Source organism: Amblyraja radiata, chromosome 14 (assembly GCF_010909765.2).
Source record: "Amblyraja radiata isolate CabotCenter1 chromosome 14, sAmbRad1.1.pri, whole genome shotgun sequence".
Taxonomy (NCBI): Eukaryota; Metazoa; Chordata; class Chondrichthyes; order Rajiformes; family Rajidae; genus Amblyraja; species Amblyraja radiata.
The window spans coordinates 46,992,095-47,016,014 of record NC_045969.1 but is presented as its reverse complement, the minus strand read 5'-3'; the positions used below and the strand labels follow the sequence as shown (position 1 = coordinate 47,016,014).

Sequence of the window (23,920 nt, the reverse complement as noted above, 5' to 3'; positions counted from 1 at the left end):
ACAAGCAGATGGGCTAGTGTAGATGGGATGTTGGTCGATGTGGGCGAGTGGGCCGAAGGGCCTGTTTCCACACTGTATGCTACTATCGTACATATTGTCCTGTAATGTATGTACCCTATGTACAAGACAACCATGCATAGTATGATACAATTTAATGATACAACCACACAGACCATTGATGATATGACAGCTCAGGAAGTACATATAGTTTTGGGCTGCTTATTTAATATACTTGCATTGGTATTAATTTATTTATTGTCATACGAGGAACAATAGAGCCAGATTCTGCTAAAAATTGGGAGCTTAACAGAATGAGAGGTGATCTCATAGAATTATTTACAAAGGTTCTGAAGGTGCTCGACAAGGTGGAAGCTGAAATACAGGAGACAATCAAAAACCAAGGGGCAGAGTTTCAGAGTATGGCATCACCCATTGCAAGAGGAAAGAAAATGTATTTTTCCTTCACGCAGTTGCATATTTTTGGTGTAGGAAGGAACTGCAGATGCTGGTTTAAACCGAAGATAGACACAAAAAGTTGGAGTAACTCGACAGGTCAGACAGCATCTCTGGATGAAAGGAATAGGTGACGTTTCGGCCAAGACCCTTCTTCGGACTCTCGAACCGAAATGTCACCTATCCCTTTTCTCCAGAGATGCTGTCTGACCTGCTGAGTTATTCCAGCTTTATGCGTCTATGCACATTTTTGGTTATCTCTGTGGAGGATGAATCACTGAAGATATTTGTTTATAAGTTTAAGGCAGAGAGATTTTTGATCTATTATTGCAATCGAGAACAGGCAAGAAAGTAGAACTGATGCCAAGATCAGATCAGCCACTGTCTTTTGAATAGTGGGGCAGGCTTTGGTGATCGTATTTCTGCTTTTATTTCATTTTACTTTTAGAGTCCTCAATTAGTCAGTTTCTGAATCTGCAATAAATCTGGTTTACCAGCAGTTAGAGTTCACCATATGTTAACCAATAATGAAATCCATTTCATTCTTTGCAAGACGAATCAAGTTGCCTTAAGGGCCTGCCGCACTGCGGGGACCTAATTTGCTAGTTTAGAAGTGTTTAGGAGAGTGTCATGGTCTTGTTGTATCGCCGAAGTCGAACACCTCCTACGACCTCCTTCGACTATGTAGAGAACCTCCTACGTATATGTAGAAGACCTCCTTCGACTATCTAGAAGACCTCCTTCGATCTCCTTTGATTATGTTGAAGACTAGCTTCGACTAGCTTCGGGAAAATTGGACACCGAATAGTGGAGAGTGAAGACGACTACCTTCGACTACCTTCAACTATACTAACAGTATCTACGACTACCTTCGATTACCTTCGATTACCTACGAATAACATGCTGACCTACTGCGACCTACTTCGACTAAACCAACGAGTAAAAAAAATATTGATTTTTTTTTCCATGCCGACCAATTTTTACTCGTGGACACTTTTTCAGCATGCTAAAAAATACTCCTCAACCAAACTGAGGCCTCGAATATGCGGGAACTTCTCTCGAACATGAAGGAGAGTTACATCGACCTCCTAGGACTACATGTCGACCATGCTGCGAGTTTGAGTTGAGCGCAAATTCTTCTAAACTCGCAGATTGGGTCCCTGCAGTGGGACAGGCCCTTTAGGGTCCAAAATATATGTTACAAGAGCAAATAACAATATTGAAGCATTGCCTTGATATTTGGTTCTATGGTTGTCTTTCAAAGGGTTTTTTGCTAACAAGCAGAAACATCAAACAATAAGCAACTATAACAGCAGCCTTTTCTGGATGAAACATTGACACCTTTGGTGTGATTTATGGTCTTTTACAATTTAATGTTGTGTCGAAAGCACACTGTATCACATAATTCACAAGTTGAAGCAACACCATCATGTAAGTCATAGATCACTTGCTCCAACCTGGCACAGACATTGAAATGCTTCCCTAAAGATCTGAGGAAGAACCTCACGTGGCTTTGTTTACATCATTTAATCTCACCAAATTCGGTGTCAAGACTGGCAATTATCATGTCATTGGCAGGTGGTTTTTAATAGAAATTTCACAAACCATCAGAACAGCAATTGAAAAATATTATATTATGTGCACTTGCCAAGAAACTGTGAAGGTTCCCATGGAGCCCCCAGCTGCTACTGAACATTCTTTGAAACATAAGCCTGCAATATCCATTAACAACCTCATTAAATGAACCTATTTTGCAAATTTAAACTTCCGTGGCAAATTGAAGCATTTTACTACTTTCAATTACTTCAGAAACTTCAACTAATATACAAAATTTACAATGCTGAGCCTTAAAAGATTATTGACTTAAATTAGCAAGTACTTTACGCTTTACAATATAATACCATTAATGAGACACATGGAAATATAATTATATGAACTGTTCTAGCAGGGTCAACATGTCACTGCATCACTTATACGAAACAGCTGTATCCAGAATCAACACTCTGGTGTTTAACGCATGTGATTCTGTCATACCAATAAATATCATCCTATCTGTAATCAAGATAAGAATCAAGAGTCATGATGTTCTGGCAATGGAACGATGGAACTGTTACTTGCCCAACTCTGCAGGCCATTAATGTAATAACACAACAAATAAATAGGCAACAATCAATGATACAATCAATTCATAATCAGTAATACTAGGTAACCAGGCCATAATAGTGCAGAAACAAAGTATGTAATGCAACCAAAACAAAGTCCATAGTAGATCGGGACGACAGATGGCACAATGGGCTAAGTGTTTGGCTGGCAACCGGAAGGTAGCCGGTTCGAATCCCGCTTGGATTGCATACTGTCGTTGTGTCCTTGGGCAAGACACTTCACCCACCTTTGCCTGTGTGTGAATGTGTGTGAATGTGTGTGAGTGATTGGTGGTGGTCGGAGGGGCCGTAGTCGCAGATTGGCAGCCACGCTTCCGTCAGTCTGCCCCAGGGCAGCTGTGGCTACAGAAGTAGCTTACCACCACCGAGTGTGACTGAGGAGTGAATGAATAATGCGATGTAAAGCGCCTTGAGTATTAGAAAGGCGCTATATAAATCCCATCCATTATTATTATTATTATTATCATAGTGGTTGAGGTAGGATTGTGGGTAATGTTGTGCAGTCTTGCACAGCAGGTGGTTGCTGGAAAGAAGAAGCATGTTCTTGAACAGTTTGCAGGCCGTGCCTTCTTCCTGATGGTGGAAGCATGGGGAGGACGGTGTACGTTTATGATGACATTATAACTGCCTTTTTGATTTAGCACGTCCTGTCGATCTCTTCAACGGTGGGGAGGTCAGTATCTGCGATGGACTGGGCAGTGTCTATCACTTCCTGCAGCCTTCCTTATTTCTTGGCACTCGACTTACTGAATTAGGCCATTATGTGACCAGCCTGTGTGTGCGCTACCGTATACTTGTAGAAGTTCGATACAGTATTCAGCAACATACCAGATCTCCTCAATGTTCTAAAAAAGTAGAGGCTTTGATTTATTTGTGTTTGTAACAGTGAACTGGGCAAAGGACCGACCTTCAGAGATGTGCACGCCCAGGAACCTGATGGCGTTAACTTTCTGCACCGCCTCCGTCGATGGAGACAGGTTCATGGGTTCAGGGCTTTCCCGCCCTGAAGTCAACAATCAACTCCTTGAAATTCGCCAGAAAATTCCAAGATCATTTGTACTGTGATCAAGTAAATAATGCTTAATCCCTCATTCCATCAACACCACGTAGAAACACACTTTCCTGCATTAGTTCCTGACCCGCATCTTACTATTGTGCCAATGCAGCATGTTTTTAATGTGTTGCCATTTTTGAATTGAATTGATTTTTATTAGGGACAGTGCATATTAATAAACATTTGCATGTAATATGCAAGATTGTAGCCAGTAGCTAATTTCCATCTTTTGTCCCAACACAAGGTAAACACATTCCAAACAAGGTAAAAACAAAAGACAAAAATAAAAACAAAACAAACAATAAAGTAAAAAAATAGCAATTAAAGAGTACCATAGGTTATTTTTAATGTAGATTATGATTGCAATTTTGATTTTGCAGTAACCATATTTTTAGATGTTTGGTAAATGAGGTAAGGGTTGGCAGATCCCGTATGACGCATGGTATCGCGTTCCAGGTCTGCGACGCTCGATATGAAAATACTGACTGCCCAAAGACACTTTTCCTAAACGGGACTATACAATCACCCCTGGAGGCTGCTCTTGTCGACCTATTTGTGTTTTTCTTTATGAAGTCCTTTAACGGAGGTGGGGCTAGTCCACGGAAGATTTTGTAAACCAAAATCGAGTCCGAATATTTTATTACGTTTTCCCAGCTCAGCAGATCAAATTTCTTCAGGATGCTACAGTGATGGTACATTCTGGGCTTTTTGTCAAGAGTTATTAGGGCTTGTTTATAAGCAATTTCAACAGGCATGGAATCCTTTCCTCTCCCACTAATCCCTGTGTTTTCCCAGTGCACTGTGAACTCACGCGATGTAGCATCTCCACAAACAAAGAGGCTTAAGATAAATCCCCAAAATCCCCAAAATCAAGTGATTTATTTTTCAAAAATTTACTTTAGTCATAGAATTTAGTCATGCAATATGATTATATCACCTTTCTTCATTCTCCCTAGAAGACCATTGCAATTGTTTATAATATTTGCATTATTCTAATGTGACAACAATGTTTCAGTCTCGAACAGTCCTCGAGCGATGAACTTATGTTATTGCACAGGGCCCAGCCGTTCAGATGAAAGTGTGCTGAAAGCACCAATGGGTTTTCTCCACCAGGGACTCTGCAGTAGCTGCACCAAGATTCATCGTGCCCCTTTGCATGTAGCCCTGCAGCTTGGAATGCATTAGTCTGCTGCATTTGGCTGCTGACACCTCTTGCATTGCAAAACTAGTAGGATCTGGGCAGACCAAAGGGGATCTTTCACCAGGTTCAGGTATCAGTCAACTTTTCTCTCAGTAGACTCAGAGGGAACAGCATGCATACTGAACAGATGTTATGCCTTTGCTTGGGATGGTTCTTGACACAGATCACTGAATCTATATTCAGATTCAAGTGATTTATTTAAATGGATCAATAAGGAATAATCACTGATACTATCTTCAAAACCTATGCAAGCTAAAATCTGGTGCATATCATTACCCAGGATAATCAAGGGCCAGTCTCGCCTCTTCCATCAGGCAAGAGGTACGGAAGTTTGAAACACATATCTCTGGATTCAGAACCAGTTTCTTCCCAGCTGTTATCAGGCAACTGAACAATCCTCTCACCAACTAGAGAGCATTCCTGGCCTCCCATCTACATCATTGGATACCTTCAATCTATCTTTAATCGGACTTTACTGGACTTTATCTTGCACTAAACATTGTACCCTTCATCCTGTATCTGTACGTTGTGGACAGCTTGATTGCAATAATGTACAGTAAACACACGTTATAACAGACTATGGGGGCAGGGTGTATGGTCACATGGTATTGCTGATTGGTCCACGTTAACCGAGTGATGTATTTTCAGTGTATGTAGTTGAAAAAAGAACTGCATATGATGGATAATACACAAAAGCTTCCAGAGTGCTGGAGTAACTCAGAGCATCAGGCAGCATCTCTGGAGACATGGATAGTTGAGTTACTCCAGCGCTTTGTATTGTGTAGGCATGTGTAAGATCTGTAGGATGGGAAAGTACCCATACACCTGAAACAGACGATCTGACTCTACTGCAAAAATCAGGCATAAACAAGCTGATCAAGGTTCATATTATTGAATTATTTCTTGAGCTGCTTCAGCGCCGTAGGTGGCTGCTATTTGTATACATTGGGTTTACAAGCAAAGAATCTCACTGTGCCTAGTCACATGTGACAATAAAGTATTCCTATTCCTAAAAAGACTCTTAAAATAAACTATTGGAATTCACGCTTAAAATAGCCATTAAGGGTTGTGTGAGTTATGTTATTTGTGGAGAGGTGCAAGATTATTCTGGTCCCGCAGAGATTCTGTCGATCATTTTGCTTCCCCCACTTAGACCTTCCTCATGGTTCTCGAATGATATGCCATATAGATATGAATTGCATTCCCATGAATTTGATAACATAATGCATGTTAAAATAATTATGATCTTTAAATACATAAAATAATATTTACCAGCTAAATTGAGAACTGTGGAAGGCTTTGATTGGGAAAATACCGATTAAAAAGTTAATGTGCTGGGCAATTTCAGAACAATATGTGAAATTGAGCCAAGCCATCTTGTGGTTGTAAAATCATTTTCTTTACAGAAAGATAAAATAAGTTTGGATGCGAAATCAATTAGAGCTTTCAAGAATGAGATTAATAGATTATAGTATCAAGGGATATGGAGCAAGGCAGGTAAATTGAGTTGAACTACAGATCAGCCATCAACCGTGACAGGAGAAACTGAAGCAGCTGAATGCCCAACTTCCATAATTTCTATTATGAAAAATATAGCTAAATTGATTTGTAATTGAAATCTTTTTTTTTCTGTTTGCCTCTTCTCACTGTGTTGAGAATTTACAACTTCACCGATACTTTGGGCAGGTTAAAGGATAAATCGAAGCATAACCTGATTATATTGTCTTGTTATTGCAAGAAATGGCTAGTTTATTTTTCATTTTTGATAAATATAAGGAAGGGGATGAATAGGATTTAGTAAAAGCAAAATATCAGCACCAAAACACATTGAACAAACACGTCTATTCATGAATACAAAGGCTATTTCCTAGGAGCACTTCCCAATTCATTAACCAGCAGTCCAGGACAGAGATTGCACCTTTTATTTGAACTGAATGTGTTCACAGAGAAAACAATTTGCTCAGAACAGAGAGTGATTTAGAAACATTTGCTCTGGGACCATTTTCATTGGAGTTGTTAAATTGTCTAGTGTCTATTATGACCCCATTTTCTCTTTCTTAGTGTCTACCTTCCACTTGGTTCATGATACGTGGGAAGAATATTTACCAGCTATACCACGAGAGCTAGGAAATCATACATTAGCATGCAAAACATTGCTCTGAAGCTGAGAATCCTTCTCCATTGATTATAGATTTTTTTGTGAGGGGCAAATAGCACTGGGCAAGCGATCAATATTATCAACTACATGATGTCAAGTTGTCAAGAGTCAAGATTGCATATTTGTCATATGCGCCAGATATCTATATTACTAAAACGCTCATCTTTTGTGTGTGCGTGCGTGTGTGTGCGCGTGCGTGCATGCGTGTGTGTGTGTGTGTGTGTGTGTGTGTGTGTGTGTGTGTGTGTGTGTGACAGTCATCTGGGCACAATCTGCTTGATTCTCATTCCCTTACAAACTCTAGGCCACAGCCTTCCCATTTCCACACATTCTACTCACATTTTGCCACTCGAGGTGATAAACATCTTCCCGTCGTGTTCCCACCTATATTTCCAAACTTTTTAATCCTTTAAAGTTTTAAAAACAGACCGAAAACTCACCCGTTTCGGAAAAAAATCCCTGAGTGACGTCACAATGCACTCGCAAGACAGGACGGGACACTCCAGCGCTCGTGCGGTTGCTGCCGGAGCCCGACACCTGACACCTGGCGGCGAGGGCAGAGCCTGGTGCTCGAGCTGGAGTGAGAGCCGAGCCTGGGGCTTGGGATGGTGCCGTGACTGGGGCCGATAAAGATGCCACCGCTGGAACCAAGGACAAGCCTGGGTCCGTTGACATCAGAACCTGCACTGGAGCCCAGGCGGCAGTCGAGCTGACGGCTGCAGGCTGCCTCTGGAACCAAGGACGAGCCTGGGTCTACAGCCAGGGCCGGGTCCAGTACAAGAAACAGGCTGAGTTTCAGGACCGGGCGCTGCTCTACGACCTGGGTAGGTCCTGGGGCAGGGAATGGGAGGAGGAGGAGGAGGAGGGAAATGAGGAGGAGATGGGTCTCTAACCCCCTCTCTCTCTGCTCCTCTCCATCTCTACCACCCCCCCTCCCTCTCGACTCCCCTCCCTCTCCCTCTCTGCCCCCTCCCCCTCCCTCTCTACCTCCTCCCTCTCCCTCTCTACACCCTCCCCTCCCTCTCTACTTCCCCTCACTCTCTGTGAGTGTGAGTGTTGAGTGGTGAGTGTTGGGACCTATGGGTGAGTGGTGGAATATTGCGCTCGGAGACCAGCCCTCCCCTGTGACGCCGTGTGCCCCCCCGCATTGGGTGACAGGACCCAACGGGTCCCACTTGGTCTAGTGAACAATACATTTCTTACTTGCTGTAGTTTTCCAAACACATTATATTCAATAGCAAAACATAAATATATGATAAATTATCAGTCATTCTTAGTAAAGCTGACTTGGACAGTCGTGGAGCAATTATAACAATGTCTGATGTGGTTTGGCACTGAAATAGGGTTGTGGTAGTGCAAGGTGCTTCAAAATCCTTATGGTTGATGGGAAGAAGTAGTTCTTGATCATAGTACACTGGAAACAATATAATAGACGAGAAAAAAAATTCAGTGTGTGTGTGCGTGTGTATATATATAAATATATATATATCCACACATGTACACATTAAAAAAACACAATAATTGTGCAATAATAACAATAATCGTCAAAGTAGTTGAGAGCTTATTTGAGGTTGTAGTGTTTAATAGCCTTGATGTTAGACTTAATATCTGAGTTTAAAAGAATCAATATTTCCTTACATTTCTGTTTTGAATATAAAGTCAAGCCCAGTACAACAATGTAATTCCATGGTTCACACTCTAGCAAAGACATTTGGTTAAATTAAAGTACTCTGTCTTTTCAAGCAGACTTGTTTATCCAGTGCAAAAGTCTCATGGCTGGCTGGAGCAGCTTTACCTCAGCTGATAGCATCCAGCTCTGACCAAGAAGGTTATGCTTCCCAGAGACTTGAACGCAATGATCTAAACTGGTGACACAGTACAGTACGAAGGGGCATTGATCCCATCTTTCAGTCAAAATGTTCAACCTATGCCCCACTTGTCCTGTCAGGTGTGTGATTACATCACCATCTCAAAGACCACTCGGGAAAATATCTTAGGCATAATGCAGCCTTCAAACTGCAACACTAATGCAGATTATTCAATTATAGACAATAGACAATAGGTGCAGGACTAGGCCATTTGGCCCTTCGAGCCAGCACCACCATTCAATGTGATCATGGCTGATCATCCCCAATCAGTACCCCGTTCCTGCCTTCTCCCCATATCCCCTGACTATTTTTAAGAGCCCTATCTAGCTCTCTCTTGAAAGCATCCAGAGAACCTGCCTCCACCACCCTCTGAGGCAGAGAATTCCACAGACTCACCACTCTCTGTGAGAAAAAGTGTTTCCTCGTCTCCGTTCTAAATGGCTTACTCCTTATTCTTAATCGCATCACAAAGGCTACATGTAAATGCAAGCCTTTCAAGGAGCAGAGGAGGCACTCTTATCTGCCTTTGGCCTTTGGTCAACATCATTAAAATGGATGAACTCTCCATTGAGCTCAGTGTTGTTCACGGACTCTTGCTGTGTTGAAAACTGTGCTGCAATATTGCCTTGACATGATTGTCCATCCAGAGGTCATTGTTTGGGTCTGAAGTGCGTGGAACAGCCCAAAATGCAGCATCATATATACAGGTTTTCACATTTCTTTCCCTCCAAGGAAAAAACATTGCTAAAATAATAAAAACCAAGACACCAAAGTAACAATGTCAACAAGCAAACCATTGCACTGAGGGCAGTACCACATTTCAACACTAGTCCCTTCATATAAATAAATTAAATGAAATGAAACGCAGGCTTCCCAGCTGAATAATTGGTTAGGTTTTGAGCTTCCAAGCAATTTAGATCAGTACTCCAACCTCTGTGGACAGCCTACTTAAATGCCATGATGTGCTGGACCTACAAATTACCAAATAAACCATGTGCTCTATGGAGAAAAACAAAAATAAAATCAACAAGGTTCCTTCACACTGTTTGTGGAACAGAAGGCAATGCTAATCCCCACAGCTTAGCAATTCCTCAACATCCAACCATTGGACATAACATGATGGAACATCACAGAGAGAGAACCAGGCTTAAGGAATGGAACTTTAGCAGGTCATGCTTTCAAGAAGAGGAGAACTTTGAAGAAAATATAAATAGAATCCCAATCAATGTGTGTACCCTGAACATGGGAAGATCTGGTGCACTGTGAAAAAAATAGAACAATGGTTCTCTTGATCATTTGTATATCATTGATTAAGATCTGATACAATATGTTGACACATAGATCTAAACGAAATAGCAATAAAAACCTGCCATCCTTTTGTAACTTTGAGCAGGATTCTAAGGATTGTTTTTAAATGGGAAAACTACGGAACCACATGAAAGAACGCCTGAATCGATCAATCAACTGATCAATGGAATAAATTAATTTGCAGCATTGTCTTTTTTAAAAGAAATAAATAAAATGAAAAATAGATATGGTATGATGTCTTCAGGTTATACCCATTTTGCAAGTCCATCTTGTATCAGAGTAAGATCCTATACTGTTGTTGTTGTACTTCCGGTGGCGCTGGTGCCAGCAGCCTCCACCTACAGCCCGGTATCTTTTTGTTTTTTTGTTTATTTAGTTATGTAAAAGTGTGTTTTTTTTGTGTTTTAATGTGGGGGAAGAGGGTACGGTGCGGGGGATACCGTCCTTCAGCCGCTTCCTGGTGAAGACGCGACTATTATTCGAGTCGCGTCCTCGCCCCCCCCCCCCCCCCCCCCCAGCGGCCTACCTACTGGATTGGCGCGGCCTTTCCTGCCGGGATCGACCAGAGCTCCAGCAGCGGCGGGACAGCGCTGAAACATCGCGGGGCTGGCGATGCCTTACCGGGGGTCGCCGTCTGGAGCCCGGAGTGCTGGGCCTGCGGCACCGACATCATGGAGCTGCGGTTTGCGGGCTCCCAATGCGGGCGGCGCTGATGGACAGCGCGGGGTCCTGCGACTCCGCCCGACTCGGGCGCCGCGGACTCGGGCGCTGCGGACTCGGGCTGTGGGAGGCGGCTGATCAGGAGGTCCGGGCCGCTGAGGAGGAGGATGTTCACCGTCGGGGTTCGGCGGCGGCGTTCCACCAGCCCGGCGTGAGGGCCTGAACATCGGGCCACCCGGGGCGGCGACTGCAGGTGCTAGGAAGGCCTCGACCACGAGTGAACATCTGGGAAGAACGGAGGGGAGGCTGGCTGGACTATGGTGCCTTCCTCACCTTGGTGCCACTGTGTCATGTTGTGTCGTGGACTTTCAGTGTTTGTGCTTTTTTTTAAATTCTATTTCATTTTTAATATGGTTTATTATTTATTATTATTTATTTATTTTTATTTTTATGATACTGCCTGTAAGGGAAATTCATTTCGTTGTCTCTAACTGAGACAATGACAATAAATTTGAATACAATACAATACAATACAATCATGAAGACACAAGGTGTTAGAGCAACTCAGCGGGTCAGGCAGCATCTGTGGAGAACATAGATAAGTGACGGTTCAGGTCAGTTCCCAACACAAAACATCACCTATCTATGTTCTCCAGAATGCAGCCAACTCACTGAGTTACTCCAGCACTTTGTTTATTTTTTTGTAAACCAGCATCTGCAGTTCCTTGTCTCTCCTATACACGTGGTTCCTTTTCCCTCTCCTTGCCTTTGGTCCAGCTTCTGAGAAGCGTGCGCAAACAGATCGCCAGGCCAGTTATGTTGCTTATTTATTTTTTATGCAGGTCGGCATAAATTAAAAATTTGCAATCCTACAATTCTATTCAACATTAAGTCAAACCCTCCCACAAGATAATGTGTCAGATTCATAGAGAAAAGGCAGTAATTATGTTGAATCGTAATTCATTTGTGCTTGCATTTCAAGATACTTGCACACTTGAACACAAAGGGCAAAGTATAGGGCTCCACAATAGCTACTTACCAGTAATATAGCGCACAGTGGCACAGCGGTAGAGTTGCTGCCTTACAGCGCCAGAGACCCAGGTTCGATCCCGACTATGGGTGCTTGTCTGTACGGACTTTGTATGTTCACCCCGTGACTTGCGGGGTGTTTTCTCCGAGATCTTCGGTTTCCTCCCACATTCCAAAGACGTACAGTTTTTTTTGGTTAATTAGCTTGGTATAAATATAAAATTGGCCCTCGCGTGTGTAGGATAGTGTTAGTGTGCGGGGATCGCTGGTCGGTGCGGACTCGGTGGGACAAAGGGCCTGTTTCCGTGCTGCATCTCTAAACTGAATGAAACTAAAAGCCACATCAGTATCAGAAAGTGTAAGCGGCATGTGTCAATGTTTGGACAGAAAGTGCTTTTAATTTATTTTAAGAGAAATATTCTGGAAAGAATCTCAATTTGCTAAAATATGTTTCAGCAATTCGGTAACAAAATCTCCTCCTTATTGACCAGCAACACACGTATGCCTCAACCCAAAACGTCACCCATTCCTTCTCTCCAGAGATGCTGCCAGTTACTCCAGCTTTTTGTGTCACACCTCAAGGCTTCATGTTTCATCCCTTGCTCTACTCTCTTTGCCCACATGACTGTGTAGGTAAGCAAAGCTCCAATGCCACCTATAAATTCACTGACTATATGACTGTGGTTGGTTGAATCACCGTGAGTCAGCATTCTGGAGTGAGGTAGAACACTTGGTTGAGTGGTGTTGCAACAACAACCTCTAACTCAACAAGGCCAAGGGACTGACCATTGACTTCAGAAAGGGTCTAGTCGGGCGACACTGCACCAGTTTATGCAGCAGACCAAAACTACTGGGTTTCGACAATTTATTTAAAGGTTTAACCATGAATATATAAACAAAGTTAAATGCATCTTATGTCTTCTTCTTCAAAAAAAATTCAGAACGTTTACTATTTAATGAAGAAAAGACAATGAGCTGATTGAACTGGAATCAGCCTGCAACCAGCAGACCTACTTGTTTACCTGGGCTGGATGTCATAGGTCAAACCAACTGACCCATTGAACCACTTGTTCGAACTTTGTCTGACTGGTTTGGTGGGTCATAAGGTCATTAGGAATAGGCGTAGAATTAGGCCATTCGACCCATCAAGTCTACTCTGCCATTCAATCATGGCTGATCAATCATTCCCTCCTAACCCCATTCTCCTGCTTCTCCCCATTACCCCTGTGGGGATGGGACACGTACTGGTGCATCAGTTGCAAATAAACCTCAGACAGCACACTGCTGAGACCTGGGACCTGGAATACTTTAGAAACCTTTTAGAGGAGGCTTGGCTTTTATCAAAGCAGCCCAGGCGTTGTGACATTTAAATGTTCCTAACGGTAGGAAGATTTCAATACCATTCAGATCCATTTGAAAAATTAAATTTTTTTGAACCTAAAATTAAATACACATTTGGAATAGGGTGACAAGCGTACCAGCATCCGTTACCCAGTGGTTGAGCCCCAGCTGTGAACCACAGACTCCATCATTCAGCCTCATGCAATTATTTTTCATATTTCATCCATGCACATAATTTTATCACCTCAAGCATGGTGACAAATCTCATCAATATGAGATTTATCATATCTTCAGATTTGTTGTACAAATTGGTTTCGTGGCAGATTACATTCCCTCTGCTGATGTTGCTTTATACCATTCTCCTGGGGGTATGACCAGGCAACACTATTTTACCCTTTCCTCTTCAGAAATCTTGAATGTGTTGTTGCCACTCAAATCTACATCCATCTTCCCTGCAATATACCAGCTCAATCTCACCTATCACATTCCCATCTCTGGCATAACACTGAAAAAGCCCCCATCATGAATTACAAGATTGTATCCAATATGGCTGTATATGTCATTTCCCCCAAGTGTCATATCTGTCACAGTGTAGGAGGCCATTCATGAAACTATGTCAACTCTCAGAGCAATTCCACTTATCTCATTATTATCCAATTAACCAGCGCAATCTCACACGTCCATCTGATAGACACAAAATGCTGGAGTAACTCAACGGGACAGGCAGCATCTGGGAAGAAGGAATGGGCGACGTTTCGGGTCGAGACCCTTCAGTGGCGTATAGCCACACGAGATTGAGCAATAACAGGTCTGTGATGTCCTTAGATGTCCAGGGCTACACTGAATGGATCAGCATGTGTCGACCATACGCCGTCAGGAGAGGGTCATCTGTTAAATCCCAGTCATGATTGGGATCGGGAATTGCAATTATTTCCCGTGCACGAGGATTTCCTAGTAAATGTGCGTCATAAGCTTGAGTTGATTAAGTCTACAAATATTAAACGTCTAAAGAAGGGTCTTGACCCAAAACGTCACCCATTCCTACTCTCCAGAGATATTGCCTGTCCCCCGCTGAGTTACTCCAGCATTTTATGTCTATCTTTGGTTTTAACCAGCATCTGCAGTTCCTTCCTCCACACATCCATCAACTGCCTTCTGATCCACTTGCAACCCATCTACAGTGGGGGCAATTTAAAGTCATCTGCTAACCTTTGGATGTGGGAGGAAACCTGGAGCACTCAGAGGGGAAACCCATGCAGTCATAAGGCAGGAGCCAATATCAGGATTGAACCCAGCACCCTGGAGCTGTGAGGCACCACACCTGTCTTATCAGCTTAGATATAGTTGACAACCCAATGCCTTTTCTGTTGTCCAGGGCAATGAGACTGTCATCACTCACTATTACCAACTTAGCCAAAGCATTTCCAGAAATTGTCCATCCTGCCCGCCTGGCACCTTGGAAGATGGCACTGGAGAGTGACAACTCTTTGCATGCTCTTCCCAGAGATGTATCTACTATCACTCGATGCAATCACACTACTCTTATAAATCTCTTTTCTCTGCTTTGCACTATTGATTGTACTAGAGCCTGACTAGATTGTATTTAGGTATAGTATTAAATAATCTGGCAGAATAGCATGTAAAATAAAACGTTTCCAAATACCTCAGTACAAGTGACAATAATAAATCTAAACCATTACCATTGAATTAAAGTAGAAACAAGGAACTGCAGTTGCTGGGGTACCAACAAAAACAAAGTGCTGGACTAACATAGTAGGCCAGGCAGCATCTCTGGAGAACACGGATAAGCGACATTTTGGGTTGAGACCATTCTTAAGACTGATTGGACCGGAGGTAGAAAGCTAGGAGAGGTGGGGTGCAAGCTAGAAGAAAGCTGGGGGTGAAACTAAGTCTGACAAATGATAGATTGGGGGGACAGAGGTAAAAAGACAAAAAGTGTGAAATGCAGAGATAAGCAGAGAAGAGGCATGAAATGTGAAGGAGGAAGGAATATAGATGAAAGGGGATGGGGGCGAGGAAAAGGAGAAATTAGCGTGCATCCAGGTGGGACACAGGGAGGAAAGGGGGAAAAAAGGGGAGGGTTATTTACCTAAAATTGAAGAATTAATAGTTCATACTAGGTAGACAAAAGTGCTGGAGAAACTCAACGGGTGCAGCAGCATCTATGGAGCGAAGGAAATAGGCAACGTTTTGGGCCAAAACCCTTCTTCAGACTGATGTACTGTTGGGGTGTAAGCTACCCATGCAGAATATGAGGTGCTGTTCCTCCAGTTCGGATTTAGGCCACACTCTAGCAATGGAAGAGGCTCGGGACAGAAAGGCCCGTATAGGAATGGGAAGGGGAGTTAAAACGGTTCGCAAATTTTAGATCCAGCAGGCCCTTGTGGACGGAACGCAAGTGTTTGACGAGGCGCTCGCCTAGTATATGCCTTGTCTCACCAGTGTGAAGGTGGTCATATCGGGAGTACAGAATTGAGTAGGAACAGGCATTTGCAGGGGAAGGTACACTGGTTTGTGTGTGAACGGATGAGTAAATCAAGGAGCTGCGGAGGGGGCATCAGATGTGACTGGTGGTGGAATCATGTTGAAGGCGGCACAAAAGTTGGAGAATGCTGTGTTGAATGTGGTGGCTGGTGGGGTGATTGGGTCTCTGTTCAAGGATGAACCACCAGAGGACTGTGAAACTTTTCTTGAGAGGAATGGAAGTGTAAAGGGTGTACGTCAAGAAAGATGAGCAGCTCAATAAAGATGATGATTTTAAAATTATTGAAGAATTAAAACGTGTGTGAGGTATCTCCGATGTACTGTAGGTCAGAAGGAACTGGACAAGGGGGAATAAATTGGAAACAAGATATTTGAAGTTGAGTTTGATGGGGCAGGAACAGGCCGAAACAATTGGTCTGCCAGGGCAGACATGTTTGTAGATTTTTGGAAGGAGGTAGAAGCGGGCAGTATGTGGCTGAAGAAATATAGGTTGGAGGCTGTGGAGGGGAGATTTCCAGAGGAGTTGGGATCGGTAACTGTGTGAGAGATGGTGCCCTGATGTTCGTCTGTGGGGTCATGGTCAAGGGGTAGTTATGAGGAGGTATCCAAGAGCAGACACTTGCATGCATCAGCATGGTCAGCCCACCAGACTACAACAACACCTCCATTGTCAGCGGGTTTGTTACCAATATTGGGGTTGTTACTGTGTGAGCGGAGGGCTGTGCGTTCATTGGGAAGAAGTCAACATCTGTTTAAAATGTAAGTGAAATAGAAACTGCGGCAACGTTTCCCAATTAAAACAGAAATTTCTCCAGAAAGAAAAAGTTGAAATAAAGGTAAGAAATTACTGTTAAACTGTGTGCTTAAAATCAGTCTCAAACAGAACAGAATTCAGTCAGTCACAATAGAATTCATGGGTTCCAATTTGAGATCACAGAAGATTCGGCAATTACGAGAAATAATAATATTTATACCATTTTCATTTCCAGGAATAAAATTGTTATTTAAGTAGGATATTGAAATCAAAACCGACGTTTCCAAACTCCAGGCTTTAAGTTATTTCTCTTGAGATCAAGAAATCAAGTTAACAGTAAAAATCTTAATTTTTTTATCAGCCAAATATACATCCGTAATTGAATATTAGTAATGTGTGCAAGCTACGAGGGTGGTTGGTTTGGGTTTGAGAGAGTGCGGTAGGACTGATAGTGAACGGTACACCGAGTACATGAGCCTAGACTACTGATGCAGTTAACAAGTTTCATTGCAAGGTACATTCACTGATTCTAGTGGCTGTGTGCAAGGTCAGTGTCCTTCATGGCACATTCTTGAGGCTCAACTTCCCAGCAATGACTGTAACAGCTATCTCCTTTCAGAATGGGTGATTGGAGGGTTACAAAACGCCTGCAAAGACAGGGTAGCTCTTCTCCTCTTTGCTCCCTGCTCCAGGGTCTCCACCATTAGAGAACCACAGAGGTAGTATCATCCAAAGTCAACGTCAATTTTATTGGTCACATGCACTCGAAGGTGCAGTGAAATGAATTTGCCAGCAGTGATACGCTTAAAAAGAACGCACAATACACAATAAAATTTAACACAAACATCCACTACAGCATTCTTCACTGTGGTGGAAGGCAACAAAGCTCAGCCAGTCCTCCTCCTTTGTTTACCTGTGGTTGGGGCCATAGAGTCTCCGTAGTCACCGCTACGGACAGCCCGATGTACAGGCCCTCTCATCGGAATGATCTAAACTCCGATGTCAGGATGGTGGAACACACTCCACGGCTTGGAGGTCCCGAATCGGCACTTTCCTACCGGAGTCCACAGCTTCAGGATGTTATAGGCCGCAGACCGGCGGTCGGAGCTCTCCTCTGGCGATACCCGGCAAGGAATCCCAGGCTCCGGATGGTAAGTCCATGCCACGCCCGCGACTAGAAGCTCCGCAGACCGTGGCTTCAGGATGTTATAGGCCACAGGCCGCCGGTCAGAGCTCTTCTCCGGCGATCCCCGGCGAGGGATCCCAGGCTTCGGATGGCAAGTCCATGCCGTGCCCGTGGCTAGAAGCTCCGCAGACCACAGCCAGGCAATGTCACCAGGCCAGCGATCGGAGCACTCCTCTCTGGCGACTCGCAGCAAGGGTTCGCCCGCTCTGTGATGGAAAGTCCAGGCTGCGCCTGCTGCCGATGCTCCGGGCCCGACTCTGGGAAAGGCCGCTCCAATCCATGATGTTAGGCCGCGAGGGAGGCGACATGGAAAAAGTCGCCTCTCTGTCGAGGAGGCAACCGAAAACGGTTCCCCCCTTTCCCCTCCCCACCTCCCCCACACAAGACATACCGAGAGACACACAAACTAACACTAGACACACCAATAATAACAAAAAAAGTAGAAATACCGAACACGCTGCTGGCAGGGCAGACGTCTCACAGTGCCCCCACCGACCCGCAATTTCATGCAATCCTAGGACAGTTTCAATTCCAGCTACTTGCCAGCTGTTGCAGCCCTTCATACCTCCCTTTAATCTGCACCCACATCTCAAAGTAGAGAATAACTGTTGCTAGTCTTGTCCAAAATCCATCCTCTGCTGACGCTACAAGTCAGAGCAAATAGCACTGGTGAGACTTTGAAATTATTACAAAGGGCTGGCAGCAATAATTTGTGTACCACTGCATCAAGTTTAATGGGCAGTGGTTAGGGAACCAGTGTCTGCTTTCAGGGCTTTCTGCAATTTAGCCCAATGGGTATCTAACCCAGAGGCCTTCCTACCATTGTAGCTCAGGTGCACAATCTGACTGAGTCATCAGCGAACAAAAATGTATATTCCAACGTGAATGAAAGACATAACTATCCACTGACGCAACAAACATGATTGCTCTCTGGAAAATGGCACTTCTGAGTCAAATGCTCTACATGCCCCAAAGAAGTTGTTTGTTTGCCTACATTTCCAATCCTTAGATGTATTTTATTGCAGATGGAATACCTGACAGCCAGAAAACATAATAAAAAGTCCGTACTTTGGCGCTTGCCAGTAAACAAGCGAGGAGAGCTGCAAACTACAGCGTTCCGTGATGGACTTGTCCTGTTCCATAAAACACTGCATGTCAACAGCTCAGTACCCAGTCACAATTACCTCTTAAAACCTAAAAGGAGTCACCAGAGAACATAAAGCTGCTACATGTTCTAAAAGTAGCTGAATAGACTAATTTATTCACAAGGACAGTTATAAAAGAGAAAAACAATCCCTCGAGGTGCTGCGACTTCAATGTGCAAAACATTTTTCTTTCAAAGCCTTTTTTTCTTTACTTTCCTTTTAAATAATGTAGCACGTGCAAACATCATTTGTGTTTTGGAATCTCTAAAAAGTGCAAAGAAAACTCAAAGCAAATACTGTTGTTCTTTTGTAGTTTCCTTCACTGTTCTATAAATTAATTTTATTGACACACGTGTCCATTAGAACCTAGCTGTAGCAATTTACAGCTTTACTGGCCGACTGGAGAGATCAAGAAAATTCTAAGCAAATGGTAGTTACAGACATGTGCAGTGAATTCCTTCAAATGTCAAGAAACCAATTAAGTACTTTTACATTATATTTCATGATAACACTGTGCCAACCAATGAGTTTGAAGTGGGCTGAGGGATTTACTTGTAATTAGCAATCCATTTCACACCAAATAAACTTAGATTTATTTAGAAAGTCCTTGGGAGAGCAGTCAACAAGAACTACATTGATTACTTCAATAAACACTGGGCAATTTCCACCGAAAATGCAGAAATGTGAATGGAGAACTGTTACATATAAATTGTGTGCACAAAACCAACCTTTATCAATCATCAAGCTCAATTAACAAGGCAATTACCAAAACCATCTCTGTTCCACCAGATTAAAGATGTTGCTATCTTGTTGTGCTTTTTATGCCTCTATTGGAGAGAAAGTTGAATAAGCAAAAATAGAATAGCACAAACAGGAAATACCAGAAACAGGAAAGTGCAGGAAATGCTTGGAAGTTCAGGTGAAATCTATGGACTGAGAACAGGTCATATTACAATGCAGGCATACGGAGTCTGAAGAGGGTTTCGGCCCGAAACGTCGCCTATTTCCTTCGCTCCATAGATGCTGCTGCACCCGCTGAGTTTCCCCAGCAATTTTGTGTACCTAGGTCATATTACAATCTTGATGGGATGCTAGAAATTCTCAACATGCATAAAGAGAAGCTTCCCCCTGGTAATGGGAGGGTTAAGCAGTGTGGTAAAATAAAGGTGACACATCTTGGCAAAAGGTATTTGTGGGTATACCACGCTCAAGGCCTTATGCCATACACCCTAGATGTCCACTAGGAACAACCTCAATGGTACTATAAGCCAACCAAGTAAGGAGGGCAGATGACCTTCCCTTAAGGACATTGGTGACAAATCGAGATTCACCATTAGTGCAAGTAGGATTAGAAGTATAAAGGACTGTGTATGTAAGAGGCACAACCTGCCGAGCTGAATGCAGTGGCTGTGCTTTCCATCAATCAACAGGATACACAGGATTAGTAGCAAAGAAAGTGTGATGAACTGGCAAATATTCCAAACACATTGCACCCTTGTAGAGAGTCTATCTTCAACACCATTACCATGATGACAAGGGCTTTCACAATTATATTCAAGGAAAGATTAGCTCACCCCATGAAGCATCAAACACGTGAATCAAACGAATGGAGACAGACCTCCAACAAATACTCACACACTATACTCAGGATCCTCAAACAATGCCCTGCAATTTGCAACCATTGCTTCCAGGGAACTAGGTGGATTATGAGAGCAGTGATAGTGAAAGGCAAAGAAATGAGTATTCTGAAGATAGGCACAAAAAGCTGGAGTAACTCAGCGAGACAGGCAGCATCTCTGGAGAGAAGAAATGGGAGACGTTCCGGGTCGAGACCCTTCTTCAGATACGACCCGAAACGTCACCCATTCCTTCTCTCCAGAGATGCTGCCTGTCCCACTGAGTTACTCCATTTGTTTGTGTCTATCTTCAGTTTAAACCAGCATCTACAGAAGAGTATTTGTAGGAAGCTGCTTCTCAAAGTACTTACAATTTCCAACTTGTTCCATCTACCCCTTCTCAACGATCACGCACATGTGGGTGTTAAAATGCAATCACCTGAATTCACAGCTCAGCAACACTTTATTTGAACCAATGGATCCATTCTGCTGTTCCATATAAGCCTTCTGTACTCTCTGCTTTTTGTGCTTTTCCTTACCCTATACCCATATACCTGCTTGGTTGATATAATACAACGCTGTTCACTCACAAGTGACCCACTGACATTTTACTGATATTTTATGGTCAGGATTAGACACTAAACAGGCTAAAGAAATTCAACTTACAAAGTGCAACCTCTGGCATACTTTTGAAACAACCAATTCGGAGTAAGTTCCATCCCAAATTAATCAGTCACGATTGAAGTAATTGCATAACAGTTAAAAATGGCACTAGTCACATCTCTCCACTCTCACCTAAAATTAAACATTTTAGACTGTTTCTGCACAGAATTATAATCATGCTTAAGAAAAAAAATACAGAAACTAACAGATCCTTAATACTGGTTTTTATTAATGGTTTACTATTGACCCGTGAATCAAGATAGAATGAAATATTTAGTTTTGCATATTATCCAGGCTCATCACACCATACATCAAGGTGTGCAAAACAGAAAAAGAGTGCAAAATATATTGTTACAGGGAAAGTGCAGATTTTTTTTAAGTGCAAGGGCGGCAACAATGTACAATATATGAGGAGTCATGAATACTATCTTTCCATTGACTCCATCTACACTTCACGCTGCCTCGCCAAGGCCACCAGCATATTCAAGGACCAGCCTCACTCCAGACACTCCCCTCTTCTCCGCTCTCTAGGCTAGAGGTACAGAAGTATGAAAACGCACACCTCCAGATTTCAGGGACAGTTTTTTCCTAGCTCTATTCAGGCCACTGAACCACCCTATCACAAACTAGAGCACAGTCCTGACCTACCATCTATCTCTTTGGAGACCCTCGGACTATCTTTAATCGGACTTCACCTGACTTTATCTTACACTAAACATTATTCCCTTTACCCTGCATCTGTACACTGTGGACAGTTTGAGTGGAATCATCTTTCCGCTAACTGGATAGCCCGCAACAAAAAGGCTTTGCTCTGTACCTCCGGGACAATAAACTAAACTAACAAAGTGGTCCATTCACGAGTCTGATAACAGCAGTGAAGACGCTGTTCTTGAATCTGGTGGTACAAGCTTAGAGCTTTTGTATCTCCTGCCCGAGAGAAGAAAGAACGAATGTGTGTGTGTGTGTTTCTTCATTATGTTGGCTGCTTTCACACAGCAGTGGAGTGTAGATAGAATTGATGGCAGGGGTGAGAGGGAAAGGTTGGTTGCATGATGTACAGGACATAGGAGGTCGTAAACCAAGCCGAGGGCAGTAAAACTGGTCAGGATATAAGAGAATTCAGCTTTATTGCACCCATTTATTAGACAAATTGGAGAATGGTTTTCTAAATAACAGGGAACATGGGTAACTGCAGCAGAGAGAGAAAAAAAATCAAGGATGAAAGACTGCCAAGGAATGTTGATCATGAATTATTTGGATGAATTATTTCAAAAATGTGAAATCCACATATAACCATTGTGTCAGAGTATAATAATAATAATAATAATAATAAAGTCTGTGAATGCTGTATCAGTGAAGCATTTTGGGTCCTTTCAGAGCTTTTCCTAATATATATACTGTTAAAGCCTTGAATAAATCAACTTCTTTGTGTTGGCTCGATCCGCCCTGTAATTAAGATTGTGACTGGGCTCCAATTCAAAGACTCAGGAGCAGAGGATAGCACTAGGTTCTCAGTCCAGGGATTTGGTTGTAATTATCATGTTGAAAGCAGAGCTACAGTCAATAATTAGGTGTTCAAGAAGGAACTGCAGATGCTGGAAGATCGAAGGTACACAAAAATGCTGGAGAAACTCAGCGGGTGCAGCAGCATCTATGGAGCGAAGGAAATAGGCGACGTTTCGGCCCGAAACGTCGCCTATTTCCTTCGCTCCATAGATGCTGCTGCACCCGCTGAGTTTCTCCAGCATTTTTGTGTCAATAATTAGGTGTTTGGCGGTAAATGAAAATCATCCTGAAATTGAATCAATTTCTCTTTCCAGAGATACTGCCTGACCTGCTGAATATTATCAGCATTTTCTGATTTTCTTCCTGTCTTTAATAAGGTAGTTAATTTGGCTGACTGCTGAAATAGGTAACCATACTATGAGGAGTTCATAAAATGAAACGAGGCAATTTTTACATATTAGAGGGATGACATCTTTATTCTCAAGAGGGAGGACATCAACATTGTTCAGCAAGATGTGTGTTCTCACCGAGGTGGCTCTCAGAGTGTCACCGTTATGTAAATGCCAATGTTTTATAAAGGCACGTTTGCCTTATTTTCAAAAAGTAGTCTCATGACAAGTTTCAAGAATGCAGACTTTCCAGTTTATTCAAATGCTTAAGCTCATTAGCGAACGAGCTGGCCTTGGCAGCGCCAAACTTATTTACAGATTTGGAAAAGAGAACATTTATCAAGTCCTGCAATGCATTTGTATTTACATACGAACAAGAGCCAGTTCAAACAGAAGTTTTTTTTCAGGAATCCGAGCGCAAGCTTCTTACATGTCGGAATAGAAACAGTAAGGAAACTTTCAATGTGTACAACAATCAAGCGGAGTCAAAGCAATACGAGAAGAAATGATGGATGCAGCAAGTTGTGTCTTTTTCAGGCTTACACCTGACATTCTTTAATCCCCAGCAATTGACAACTACATCAATTCCATCTTGAGCTTTGGAATGCAAACGTTATAGTTTTACAATAATTTATATTATATTTCTACGTCTGCTATATCTCAACAACATTTATAAAATATAGTGCACTCAAGTTTCCAACAAATTTGTGCGAAAGACTAAAATCTTAAGTGGTAACAATAAAGGTATAAGGAATACTGTAGGAATATCGTAGGAATATCGAATTAAGCATTTTATCTAGCTTTTTGCATACTTTATTTTGAAAGACAATATTTTTATTTTAACTATGCAACTTGTCAGTGAGTAAAATAAAGTCCCAGGTTTAACTGCAAGAAAAAAATGTACAATTTTGCTGGACCTTTT

General features: G+C 42.6%; 1 protein-coding gene and 1 long non-coding RNA gene across 5 annotated transcripts in view; one reads left to right on the top strand and one right to left on the bottom strand.

The window, feature by feature from the left end:
• Positions 1-23,920, bottom strand: part of grik1 (glutamate ionotropic receptor kainate type subunit 1) — a 291,625-nt gene that overhangs the window by 188,218 nt on the left and 79,487 nt on the right. The window lies entirely within an intron of this gene.
• LOC116980730 lies at positions 530-14,069 on the top strand. The gene is made up of 3 exons (XR_004414051.1): positions 530-540; positions 10,845-10,850; positions 14,019-14,069. It is a non-coding gene; the product is annotated as an uncharacterized LOC116980730 (long non-coding RNA).